We start from the raw sequence: 13,099 nt of genomic DNA on the forward strand, positions 1-13,099 counted from the left end.
AATCTGCTTCCTAAAACTGAGGTAGGGAATGTTATTGATCCGGGTACTAATGGGCACTGATTGCCCCTGGCAGTGAATCAAGCCCAGCAGATTCTCTTTGAGGACTCTAGCACCCCAGCTGTTTTTTGTTTTTGTTTTTTGAAATACAGTCTCACTCTGTCTCCCAGGGTAGAGAGCTGATCCTCTTGCCTCAGCCTCCCTAATAGTTGGGACTACAGGCACCTGGCCATGCCAGCTAATTTTTCTGTCTTTCTTTTTTTTTCCTTGAGACAGAGTTTCACTCTGTCACCTTGGTAGAGTGCTGTGGTGTCAGAGCTCACAGCAACCTCAAATTCTTGGGCTCAAGTGATTTTCTTGTCTCAGCCTTCTGAGTAGCTGGTATCACAGGTGCCTGCTATAATGCCTGTTTTTTTTTTTTTTTTCTTTTGAGACAAAGTCTTACTCTGTGGCCCTCGGTAGAGTGCTGATGTGTCACAGCTCACAGCAACCTCAAATTCTTGGGCTTAAGTGATTCTCTTGCCTCGTCCTCCCAAGTAACTGGGACTACAGGTGCCCACCACGATGCCAGGCTATTTTTTGTTGCAGTTGTCATTGTTGTTTAGCTGGCCTGGGGCAGGTTCAAACCTGCCAGCCCCGGTGTATGTGGCTGGTGCCATAACCACTGAACTACAGGAGCTGAGCCAGGGTTCTGTTTTGATATTCTGAAATTGAGTCATTTCCCTCCCACCCCAAATTTCCAAATTTTATGACATATACTCTTTCACGGCTGCATGTAGTGGCTCACGCCTGTAATCCTAACACTCTGCAAAGCCGAGGCAGGAGGATTCCTTGAGCTCAGTTAGAGACTAGTCTGAGCAAGAGTGAGACCCCGTCTTTACCAAAAAGAGAAAAATTAGCCAGGTGTCGTGCCAGTGATGTAGTCCCAGCTACTTGGGAGGCTGAGGCAGAAGGATACTTGAGCCCAGGTGTTTGAGGTTGCCATGAGCTAGGCTGATGCCACAGCACTCTAGCCTGGGCAATAACAAAAACAAAAAGCAAGATGAAAAAACATAATACAGGATAAATACCACCCAGGAATAGGACTTGACCAGCATTCTCATTAAGTGTTCTCAACTGATTGTTTACATGTTTCTACAAAAGTGAACTTTAAATTTGCATACGTTTGATTACTATGGAATTTGAGCATTTATGCATGCTTGTGACCTGGTTCCCTAGGTCCAAGGGATCACCTGGTCCCTATGCTCATGGCTCCCTTCTTTCACTCAGTGGGCACCACACTTCCCTGCTGAGAGGAACTCAGTCTTTCTGTTTACAATTTTTTTTTTTTTTGAGACAGAAAGAGTCTCACTCTGTTGCTCGGGCAGGAGCACAATGGTATCATCATAGCTCATTAGCAACTTCAAACTCCTGGGCTCTTGAGTGTGAGAAGTTACAGCCAGTTATCTCCAGCAGTCTTTCATAGGAAAGGAGTATTCCTAAAAGTGAAATTTCTCCTCCACAGCAACAGTGTCCTTAAAATAGGGGCTCTGGGGTGAGAATGGGGTGTCCTGCTCAGCAAGCTACTGAGAATTTTCCCTGGGGCAAGTCTGTAAAGCCAGATCTGTGAGGAGAAAGCTCAGTTCCTGGGTGCCATGATCACACCACTGCACTCCAGCCTGGGCAACACCCTAAGACCTCCACCTCTAAAATAAAATTAGGTCAGTGTGGTGGCACACTCCTATAGTCCCAGCTACTCTGGAGGCTGAGGGAGAAGGATTGCTTGAGCCCGGGAGTTCAAGGCTGCAGTGAGTTATGATGGAGCTACTAAACTCCAGTTTTGCCAACAGAGTAAGATTCAGCCTCAAAAAAAAAAAAAAAAAAAGTAAAGATTTATAGTGTTTAAAAAAATCTACAATTACCTCTTCTAGTGTTTTTTTCTTTCTTTTTAAATTTTATTTTTAATTGGGCAATAATTGTTTCTTCATTGGATTGGAGTTACTGTCTGTGTTGTTTCTTCTCAGCTTGAAGGACTTCACTATTTTTTGTAAGACAGGTCTTCTGGAAATAAATGCTCTCAGTCTTTGTTTATGTAGGAATGTCTTCACTTTACCTTCTATTTTTTGTTTGTTCTGGAGATGGGATCTTGCTCTGTCACCCAGGCTAAAGTACTCTGTCACTTGGGCTGGAGTACAGCAGCACTATCACAGCTCACTGCAACCTCATGCTCCTAGGCTTTAAAAAAATTTTTGTTTTCAAGACAGAGTTTCACTTTGTCATCTTTGGTAGAGTGCCATCGCATCATAACTCACAGCAACCTCCAACTCTTGGGCATAAGTGATTCTCTTGCCTCAGCCTCCCAAGTAGCTGGGACTACAGGCACCTGCCACAATGCCCAGCTATTTTTAGAGAATGAGTCTCACTCTGTCTCAGGCTGGTCTTGAACTGGTGAGCTCAGGCAATCCACCTGCCTTGGCCTCCCAGAGTACTGGGATTACAGAAGTGAGCCACCATGCCTGGCTATTATTTATTTTTTAGAGAAGGAGTCTTGCTCTGTTGCCCAGGCTGGAGTGCAGTGATATCATCACAGCTCACTGTGGTCTCAAACTCTTGGGCTCAAGCAATCCTCCCACCTAAGCCTCCCAAGTAGCTGGGACTACAAGTGTGTGCCACCTAAACCCTGGTTAATTAAAATTTTCTTTCTTTTTTTTTTTTTTTTGTAGAGATAGAGTCTCTCTGTTGCCCAGGCTGATCTCAAACGATTGGCCTCAAGCAATTCCCTTGCCTCAGCTTCCCAAAGTGTTTGGGATGACAGGTGTGAGTCATCATGTCTGGCCCTAGTGTCAGGTTTTAAATTCATTCATTCATTTAGGGACAGAGTCTCACTTTGTGGCCCAGGCTAGAGTGCTGTGGTGTCCGCTACCTCAAACTCCTGAGTTCAAGTGATACTGCTGTGTCAGTTTCCTGAGTAAGCTGGAGGGTACAGGTACCCACCACAACACCCCAGTTTTTCGTTTGTTTTTTTTTTTGAGACAGTCCTAAGCTCTCACCCTACGTAGAGTGCCATGGCATCATCATAGCTCATAGTAACCTCCACTCTTGGGTTCAAGCAATCCTCTTGCCTTGGTTTTTCTATTTTTAGCAGAGACAGGGTCTCACTCTTGCTCAGGCTGGTCTTGAACTCCTGAGCTCAAGCAATCCACCCACCACAGCCTCCCAGAATGCTAGGATTGCAGATGTGAGCCACCTGCCTGGCCAGTTTTTCAGTTTTATTTTATTTATTTATTACTATTATTTTTGAGCCAGAGTTTCATTATGTCGCCCTTGGCAGAGTGCTGTGGCATCACAGCTCACAGCAACCTCAAACTCTTGGGCTTAAGAGATTCTCTTGCCTCAGCCTCCCAAGTAGCTGGGACTATAAGCGCCCTCCACAATGCCCTGCTATTTTTTGTTGCAGTTGTCATTGTTGTTTAGCTAGCCTGGGCTGGGTTCGAACCCACCAGCCTTGGTGTATGTGGCTGGCGCTGTAACCACTGTGCTACTTTTGGGGCGCCCAGCCCAGTTTTTCAGTTTTAAAGGATTGTTTGCTTGATGTAAAATTCTTGGTTGACAGCCTTTTTTTTTTTTTTTTAACCCTTACAGTTTCAACACCTTCTGGCTTCCATTTCTCCATTTGTTGAAGTTAGCTGTTAAGCTGTGTGTGTGTTTGTATGTGTATGTGATGAGTTTTTTCTCTTATTGCTTTCAAGATTTTCTTTTTGTCTTTGGCTTGCAAACAGTTTAACTTTAATATATCTAGGTGTGGATCCCTTTATATTTATTCTACTTGGAGTCTGTTGAGTTTCTTGGGTACATAGATTAATGTTTATTTTTTCCATCAAATATGGGTAGTTTTCAGGATTTTTTTCTTTCTTTTTTTTTTTTTTTTTTGTAGAGACAGAGTCTCATTGTACCGCCCTCGGGTAGAGTGCCGTGGCGTCACACGGCTCACAGCAACCTCTAACTCTTGGGCTTATGCAATTCTCTTGCCTCAGCCTCCCGAGCAGCTGGGACTACAGTTGCCCGCCACAACGCCCGGCTATTTTTTTTGTTGTTGTTGCAGTTTGGCCAGGGCTGGGTTTGAACCCGCCACCCTCGGCATATGGGGCCGGCGCCCTACTCACTGAGCCACAGGCACCGCCCAGGATTTATTTCTTCAAATCTATTGTTTCTGCTGTTTCCTATTTCTTCTGTTTTTTTTTTTTTTCCTGGACTCTGATTATGCGTGTGTTGGTACACTTCATTATGTCTTACAGGTTTCTGATGCTACTGCATTTTTCTTCATTTAATTTATTTTTATTCTTCAGACCAGGCAAGCACTATTGATGTATTTGCAACTTCTTTCTTTGGCCTGCTTCAATCTGTTGTTAAGCCCCTGGTGAATTAATTAATTAATATTTTGAGACAGAGCCTCAAGCTGTCACCCTGGGTAGACTGCCGTGGCATCACAGTTCACAACAACCTCCAACTCCTGTGCTTATGTGATTCTCTTGCCTCAGCCTCCTAAGTAGCTGGGACTATAGGTGCCCACCAGAACACCCGGCTATTTTTTGGTTGTAGTTGTCATTGTTGTTTGGCAGGCCTGGGCTGGATTTCAACCCGCCAGCTCTGGTGTATGTGGCTGGCACCTTAGCTGCTTAAGCTACAGGCACCTAGCCTATTTATTTATTTTGAGACAGAGTCTTACTATGTTGCCCTCAGTAGAGAGCCATGGTATCACAGCTGACAGCAACCTCAAACCCTGAGCTCAAAGGATCCTCTTCTGTCAGCCTCCCGAGTAGCTGGGACTACAGGAACATGCCACAATGCCTGGCTGGTTTTTAGAGATGGGGTCTCTTGCTCAGGCTGGTCTTGAACTCCTGATCCCAAGCAATCTGCCCATCTTGGCTTTCCAGAGTACTAGGATTGAGTACTAGGATACAGGTGTGAGCAACTGAGCCCAGCACTCCCCCTCATCTGGTGGGTTTTTAAATTTAAATATTCTTTGTGTGTCCCAACTTCAGAATATCCACAGTTTTTATCTTTTGATAATTTCTGTGTCTTTATTGATAATCTCAATGTATTAAGTCATAGTCATCTACTTTCTTTTTATTTTTTATTTTTTGAGACAGAGTCTCACTATGTCGCCCTCGGTAGAGTGCCATGGTGTCACAGTTCACAGCAAACTCCAACTCTTGGGCTTAAGCAATTCTCTTGCCTCAGCGTCCCAAGTAGCTGGGACTACAGACACCCACCACAAAGCCTGGCTATTTTCTTTTACAGTTGTCATTGTTGTTTAGCATGCCCGGGCCAGGCTTGAACCCCCCAGCTTCGGTGTACATGGCTGGCGCCATCACTAAGCCCTGACTCATTTCTTTTAAATTTTTACACAGTTTCCATTAGTTCTTTGGGCACATTTATAATAGCTGCTTTGTAGTGTTTCTCTACTGAATCTTACCCCTCAGTGTCCAGAAAGCCCCCTGACCACAAAGATGGTGTCTATTGACTGTTTCCCCCTGTGAATGGATCACATTTTCCTGTTTCTTTGCCTGTTGTCATAATCAGCTCCCCCCCAAAAAGTTTTGCTCCAGACCCAGGAGAGGCATTGGGGGAAGGTGGGGACTCAGGCTGATGTTTAGTTTCTCACTTTTTTCTTCAGATACTACTGCAAAGTCTTAAATGGAGATTTCTGCTCTCCTTGTCCATTTCCCCATTCTTCTTTCAGGTGATTGAACCTTTCTCCTAGAAGGATGTTCTACCCAGCCCACAGTTGTAAAAATGTCATTAGAATGTGAGAGAAGTGAAACTGTGTTCAATGAGACAGACGAATTTTATCTCTTAGGGCTCTAGCAGCAGTTACCCTCATCTCAGTAGACCTCCAGTTCTACTCAGGAATCATCTCATTGGATATTTTCTCCTTGCCCTTGGGAGAAGTGTGCGGCTTCCAAGGGTCTTGGCTTTCATTTTCTCCTTTTAAAAAAAACCTTATTATTGAAAATTAAAGTATATACACAAGTATAGAAAACAGCATAATAAACCACCATACATGTATTACCCCTGCTTAGCCTTCAATAATCGTCAACTAATGCTAATCTTTCATCATTTATACCTCTACCTAGCTCCTTACTCCAATTACACACTGGATATTTTGAAGAAAATTCCAGACATATTTCATAAGTAATTTTTTTAACTTCTTTTGCCCCCACACTTCCCACTTCATAGAAATCAGAAAATATTTTTAATATATCTCTAAAAGATAATTTCATAAACTTCATAATTACAATAATCATTTCTAGAAATGTTAACAATAATTTTGTTTTTGTTACAACAACTCAGCAAAATAAAATTCCGGTTTATTGTTGGACAACATTGTTTCACACATACACCAAACAGGACAAAATAATAATAATAATAAACAGCAACTCCATAGACAAAAAAAAAGAAAAATCTTTTATTTTTGGCCTTTTTAACCATTTCATGGTTAAAACCAACTACTTATAGTACAGCTAAGTACATACACAAAAGTTACTGGAATGCTCGTAATAAGATTGTGTTGTTGTTGTTTTTGCTTTTTTTACAAGGTTTTTTTTTCTCCTTGGAGAACATAATGAACATGGTCACACCACAAGTGAAGTCGGAGTCAGAAGTAGTACAGAGACTGCTCTGAAGGCTGGTTTGGTCATCCGACATCATTAAAAATGGCTGACCCCTAACAATATGTACGAAAATATAAAATGTAAATAAAAAATACAAACAAATTTCCTTTTTAAAGTACTTTTAAGAGAAAAAGCAGGGCCTTGGAAGTTTTGGTTCTTTTTTCCTCCCCTGTTGCAAATTCTTGTGGTTTTGGCTGGGTAGTGAAGAGCGCCTGTCACCTGCGGGTGGCGCTGCCTGCGGCGGGCGGGCGGGCAGGCCTCTCTACTCCAAGGTGACCACGTTTAGAGTCTCAGACGGGAAGTGGAGGGTGAATAGTCACGGTGGCCCTTTTCTTTAATTTTTTTTTTTTTTTTTTTGTAGAGACAGAGTCTCACTTTATGGCCCTCGGTAGAGTGCCGTGGCCTCACACAGCTCACAGCAACCTCCAACTCCTGGGCTTAAGCGATTCTCTTGCCTCAGCCTCCCGAGTAGCCGGGACTACAGGCGCCCGCCACAACGCCCAGCTATTTTTTGTTGCAGTTTGGCCGGGGCCGGGTTTGAACCCGCCACCCTCGGTATATGGGGCCGGCGCCTTACCGACTGAGCCACAGGCGCCGCCCACCTTTTCTTTAATTTTTAAGTTTAACTTTTACTTTTTTGCTGTCTAGTCATCCTCAGTCTTCTGCTCCTTGGTATCAACATCATCATCCTCAGCTGCCCGTTTGCCCGTGGCGGCCTCGGCTTCCTCACCTTCATCTCCATCCTCTTCTTCACCATCACTTCCTCCTCCTCTTCTTCCTCCCTGCCTTCTTCCTCTTCTTCATCTACCTCATTGTCAGCCTCTGCTCCCCATTTTCCTCCTCAGCGTTCCCATTAGCAGGGGTGTCTCTTCCATTCTCTGCCTCCTTCACAACTTCCTTCTCCTCCTCTAAGTCCTTGGTGGTGATCTCGGAGCTGGTGTCCACCGCTGCGTCTGCCATGCTGGGGCACGTCGGTGATCCGATGCGGGGGACGGAAAAGAAAGCGAGAGAGTTCGGGGACCCTGGCAATAAGGCTGCAGGAGTCCGCAACGGCGGAGGAGGAGGGTGGCAGAGGGGGTTGAGACCAGCAGGAAGCCGGACCCAGGAACAACACAAAGATGGCTTTTCAGAGCTGCCAGTCTAACAATAATTCTTTTTTTTTTTTTTTTTAGACAGAGCCTCAAGCTGTCGCCCTGGGTAGAGTGCCGTGGCATTACAGCTCACAGCAACCTCCAACTCCTGGGCTCAAGCGAGTCTCCTGCCTCAGCCTCCCAAGTAGCTGGGACCACAGGCGCCCGCCACAACGCCCGGCTATTTTTTGGTTGCAGCCGTCCTTGTTTGGCGGGCCCAGGCTGGATTCAAACCCACCAGCTCAGGTGTGCTTAGCCGCTTGAGCACAGGCGCCGAGCCACAATAATTCTTTAATAAAAAATTTTTTTGAGACAGAGTTTCACTATGTCGCCCTCAGTAGAGTGCTGTGGCATCACAACTCACAGCAACCTCCAGCTCTTGGCCTCCAGCTCTTGGGCATAAGCGATTCTCTTGCCTCAGCCTCCCAAGTAGCTGGGACTACAGGCCCCGCCACAACGTCCGGCTATTTTTTAGCTATAGTTGTCCTTGTAGTTTTCCGGGTCCGCGCTGAGTTCGAACGGCCAGCTCCCGTGTTTGTGGCTGGCGCCCTAGCGGCTGAGCTACAGGCGCTAAGCCTCTTAAGTATCTTTTAATCCACGGGGTCTCTCTTTTTCTCTTCTTTTCAGTTTTCCTGTTTGCCACAATTCACCCACATCTTCCTGTTTCCTCCCCTTTGTGATACTCAAAACATTTCTTAGTTGAGATAAAGACATTTTCTTGGCTTTGGTCTCCTTTCTCTGTCTAGGTCATTTAGTGCCTTTATCAACTCTATGCGTGGTGAGTGTCTACAAGTCATGGGCACATTGGGGGTTTGCAGCCCACTCTCCTCACTCTACTTACTCAGTTGGGTGTTCTACTGTCTTTGTGATGGAAGGAGAAGCACTATTTGAAAATGAGCTGGGTGCTATTCTGGGCTGCCTGAATGAATAATGAACTTATTAGAAACTGGGGCTTCTTCCATGGAATAGGGTTCTAAAAGTTAGATGCAGGTGGTGCTTTTTCACAACTGGCAGCGGGGGGTGGGGGTGGGGCGGCTGGGACTTGCCTTGGGCCACTAGGTCTACAGTTACTGGGTAGAGGGCATTCCTAAACATCTCTGTGTATTAGTTATCTGTTACTCTTAAAGGTTACCCCCAAACAGGTGGCACCCGTTGTTCAGTGGGTAGGGCACTTACACCAAGGCTGGCGGGTTGGAACTTGGCCTGGGTCAGCTAAAACAACAATGACAACAACAACAAAATAACCGGGTGTTTTGGCAGGCACCTGTAGTCTCAGCTACTTGGGAGGCTGAGGCAAGAGAATCACATAAGCCCAAGAGTTTGAGGTTGCTGTGAGGTTGCTGTGACGCCATGGCACTCTATCAAGGGTGACAGCTTGAGACTGTCTCAAAAAAAAGTTACCCCCAAACCAGTGGCTTACTTGCCACACCCTATAAAAAACTGACAGGCTAGCCAGGAATGCCAGGTGCCGAAGTAGTTTGTGTGTCTCTTCATTGATTAGGCTTCTTGTGCTTGCCTGATAACAGAGGGCAACAGCATGCTGCCACATGCCCACACCCTGGAGGTCCAGTACGGTGCCCCTTTGCTCCTCCTGTGGAGTAACAGAAGGAATGGAACTCTCGGCTTCTCTTTACTTGCTGACACTGATTTGAAAATTGCCCCCAAAGCCCCCTTGTTAGCCCAGAGCATGTGATAGTCTGGCTTTTATTTTGAGCCCTGGTGAAGAGCAGATGGTGATCTTGTTGGGTCTTGCTTTGCATGACAACCTTATACCCAGTTTTCCTCTCTCACACCCATCTCTCCTCTTTGTCTCACAAGCCCAGTTTCACCTCTGGGCTGCCTTTTGTCTATCTTATGGGTTCTGTCTGCAGCTTGTGGGACAGATTCTTTCCACAGCTGTTTTTGGGACCCCAGCCTCAGGGGAAGATGTCCGTGAGAGTGGGTTTGACATCACTGATCAGTTCTGCTCCACACCAGTGCACATACAGTTCATTGTGGAGACTGGTAGCTAGGATCTTACATAAACCTACACATACATGTACTTAACAATATATACATTAAGTAGTCTTCATGTGTTCCTCACACCCACTGTTAAACTTTATGAACAAGCTCACTTATACATTCTTTCCTAAACAGACTACACATTTCCTTTGCTTTTGTAGCAGAGCAGATAAAACCCCTAGCTTTGGAATCAGGCTGTCTGGGTCCAAACCCCAGCTTAGATTTTTAGTTACTGTGTGCTCTTAAGGAAATTGCTTAACCTTCCCTTGCCATCAGTTTACTCACCATATAGAGTAGGTGGTAACTGTCCCTACTTCACAGGAATGTGAGGATTAAATGCACACAAAGCACCCAGTACAGCATCTGACACATAGGAGCTTGGAATAGATGGCTACAGATTCCAATCCTCATAACAATGTTATGAGTAGGTACTATTTTCTCCCATTTTAAGCTGAGGAAAATGAGACATGTGGCTAGAGCAACAGAAAAACTGAATATAAAATACACTTCAGGTTTCAAGGATTTAGTATGAAAACATAGTGCAAAAAATCTCAATAACTTTTTATATTGGAGCACATGTTGCAACGCTAATATGTTAGATAACTGGACTAAATAAAATATATTATTCAAATTATTTTCACTTCTTCGTACTTTATTAATATGGCCTCTGGAAAATTTAAATTTCATATGCGACTTTCATTCTGTTTGTGTTGAGCAGTGATGATCTAGTCAGTGGTTCTCAACCTTCCTAATGCCGTGACCCTTTAATACAGTTCCTTATGTTGTGGTGACCCCCGACCATAAAATTATTTTTGTTGCTACTTCAGAACTGTAATTTTGCTACTGTTAGGAATCGTAATGTAAATATCTCATATGGAGGATGTGTTTTCTGATGGTCTTAGGGGTGGCGACCCACAGGTTGAGAACCACTGATCTAGATGGTGAACACATATCTGCTCACATCCTGTTTTCTAAGCCCAGAGTGCTGCTAAACAGTGTGCATTAAGCACTTGAAAACAGCTACCCTGTTTCCCCAAAAATAAGACAGTGTCTTATATTAGGGTGTGCTCCCAAAGATGTGCTTGGTCTTATTTTCAGGGAACATCTTATCTTTACTGTGAGTAGGTCTTATTTTCGGAGGATGTCTTATTTTCGGGGAAACAGGGTAGCTGCGGACGGTAGCCTACCAATACCCGGCCTAACTACCAGAACCAATACCACAGCTACCAACATCCTACACAGCTATCCGAGTGAAGGCAATTTCTCTTTTTTATTTAAATTTAGTTACCTACGTCTGTTCATTCAGCTGAAGGAAATCAGGGAAACATACCATTCCCTCAGACCCCCAAGCCAAATGTTAAAATCAAGAGAATCCTGCCTTCCAGGGGCCCTTATTATTGTAATTTCTAAAAGTGCCCACCTGATTCCCAAACCTCATTAATTCAGTGCTTAAATTTTAAAAGTCCTAGCCCTGGCTCCGCGCCTGTGGCTCAAGCAGCTAAGGTGCCAGGCACATACACCTGAGCTGGCGGGTTCGAATCCAGCCTGGACCCACCAAACAACAATGACGGCTGCAACCAAATAGCCGGGCATTGTGGCGGGCGCCTGTGGTCCCAGCTACTTGGGAGGGGGAGGCAGGAGACTCGCATGAGCCCAGGAGTTGGAGGTTGCTGTGAGCTGTGATGCTACAGCACTCTACCCAGCTTGAGGCTCTGTCTCAAAAAAAAAAAAAAAAACCATTAGCTAATGGTCACACAGCCCTTTGTGGTACTCTCAGCCATTACCCACTAGTACAATCATACTGACTGTTAGAGAAAACACAAGAATAACTGATAGGTGGTAAAATTAATAAATACTATAAATTCTAACACAAATTCATTAGCTATTTGTCTTAGGCTATCACAGTAACCATCAATGAGTGGGTCTCTTGCCACTGCAACATCTCAGAAACATTTGTATTACCACTTGCCAGTTCAGCCATATGATGGCAAGAACAACTTTTGTGATTTAGGAAAATCATCAGTTAATAATCATCCTCCTCCTACTGCCGTAACTTCTAAATAGTGAATCCGTTTGATTTTCTTTTGGTTCTTGTTAGTGTGCTTATTCTTCTGGAAATAGTAACTGTGCAGTCTTCCGGTATCTATAAATTTGAGAACTTGGAATACTAAACAGTAAGAATTAAGTGACAAATGAAGTTGAAATACATTTTATTTATTTATTTATTTTTGAGGCAGAGACTTACTATGTTGCCCTAGATAGAGTGCCATGGCATCACAGCTCATAGCAACCTCCAACTCTTGGGCTTAAGCAATTCTCTTGCCTCAGCCTCCCAAGTAGCCGGGACTACAGGTGCCCGTGACAACGCCCAGCTATTTTTTGTTGCAGTTGTCATTGTTGTTTAGCTGGCCCGGGCCGGGTTTGAACCTGCCACCCTCGGTGTATGTGGCCAGCACCATACCCACTGTGCCACGGGTGCCAAGCCTTGAAATACATTTTAAACATGGCTGTTAATACAAGCAGTCCCTGAGTTACAAACATCTGACTTACATACAACTTACACTTAGGAACAGAGGCTATTACAGTAAGTTCCTGAGTTACAAACATCAGACTAATGTAAGACGTGCACTTACAAATGGAGACTATTGTATGTTCTAGGTTGGGGGCCGTCGCGCATCTAGGGCAGGAAGATAGTGGCCGCAAAGAAGACGAAAAAGTCGCTGGAGTCGATCAACTCAAGGCTCTAGCTCGTTATGAAAAGTGGAAAGTATGTGCTGGGTTACAAGCAGACTTTGAAAATGATCAGACAAGGCAAAGCGAAATTGGTCATCCTCGCCAACAACTGCCCAGCTTTGAGGAAATCTGAAATAGAGTATTATGCCATGTTAGCCAAAACTGGTGTTCATCACTACAGTGGCAATAATATTGAATTGGGCACAGCATGTGGAAAATACTACAGAGTATGCACACTGGCCATCATTGATCCAGGTGACTCTGATATCATTAGAAGCATGCCAGAACAGACTGGTGAAAAGTAAATCATGTACATTTTTTCTTTAATAAAACTTGCTAGAGCTTGTTTTAAAAAAAACAAACAAACAAAAAAAAAACAAATGGAGACTATTACAGGTAGTAGGTAAATGTACCTGTTCCAACTTACATACAAATTCAACTTAAACGCAAACCTTCAGAACCTATCTCATTTATAACCCAGGGACTGCCTGTACTATAAACATGAATCTTCTGGATATGAGAGAGAACAGGAAGCCAATGATATTAACATTGAATCACAGTCTGAAACAACGGATATATAAAAAT

At 44.2% G+C, this 13,099-nt stretch overlaps 2 pseudogenes across 1 annotated transcript; one reads left to right on the plus strand and one right to left on the minus strand.

Annotated features, from left to right (window-relative positions):
- Positions 1-7,294: 7,294 nt before the first annotated feature.
- LOC128594276 (prothymosin alpha-like) lies at positions 7,295-7,610 on the minus strand (annotated as a pseudogene).
- A 22-nt stretch (positions 7,611-7,632) lies between these two features.
- Positions 7,633-12,872, plus strand: LOC128594693 (60S ribosomal protein L30-like; annotated as a pseudogene). Its single transcript, XR_008382623.1, has 2 exons — positions 7,633-7,788; positions 12,463-12,872. The product of XR_008382623.1 is annotated as a 60S ribosomal protein L30-like (transcript).
- The last annotated feature ends 227 nt before the right edge of the window (positions 12,873-13,099 follow it).

The sequence above is a fragment of the Nycticebus coucang genome, chromosome 9 (genome assembly GCF_027406575.1).
Source record: "Nycticebus coucang isolate mNycCou1 chromosome 9, mNycCou1.pri, whole genome shotgun sequence".
Lineage (NCBI taxonomy): Eukaryota > Metazoa > Chordata > Mammalia > Primates > Lorisidae > Nycticebus > Nycticebus coucang.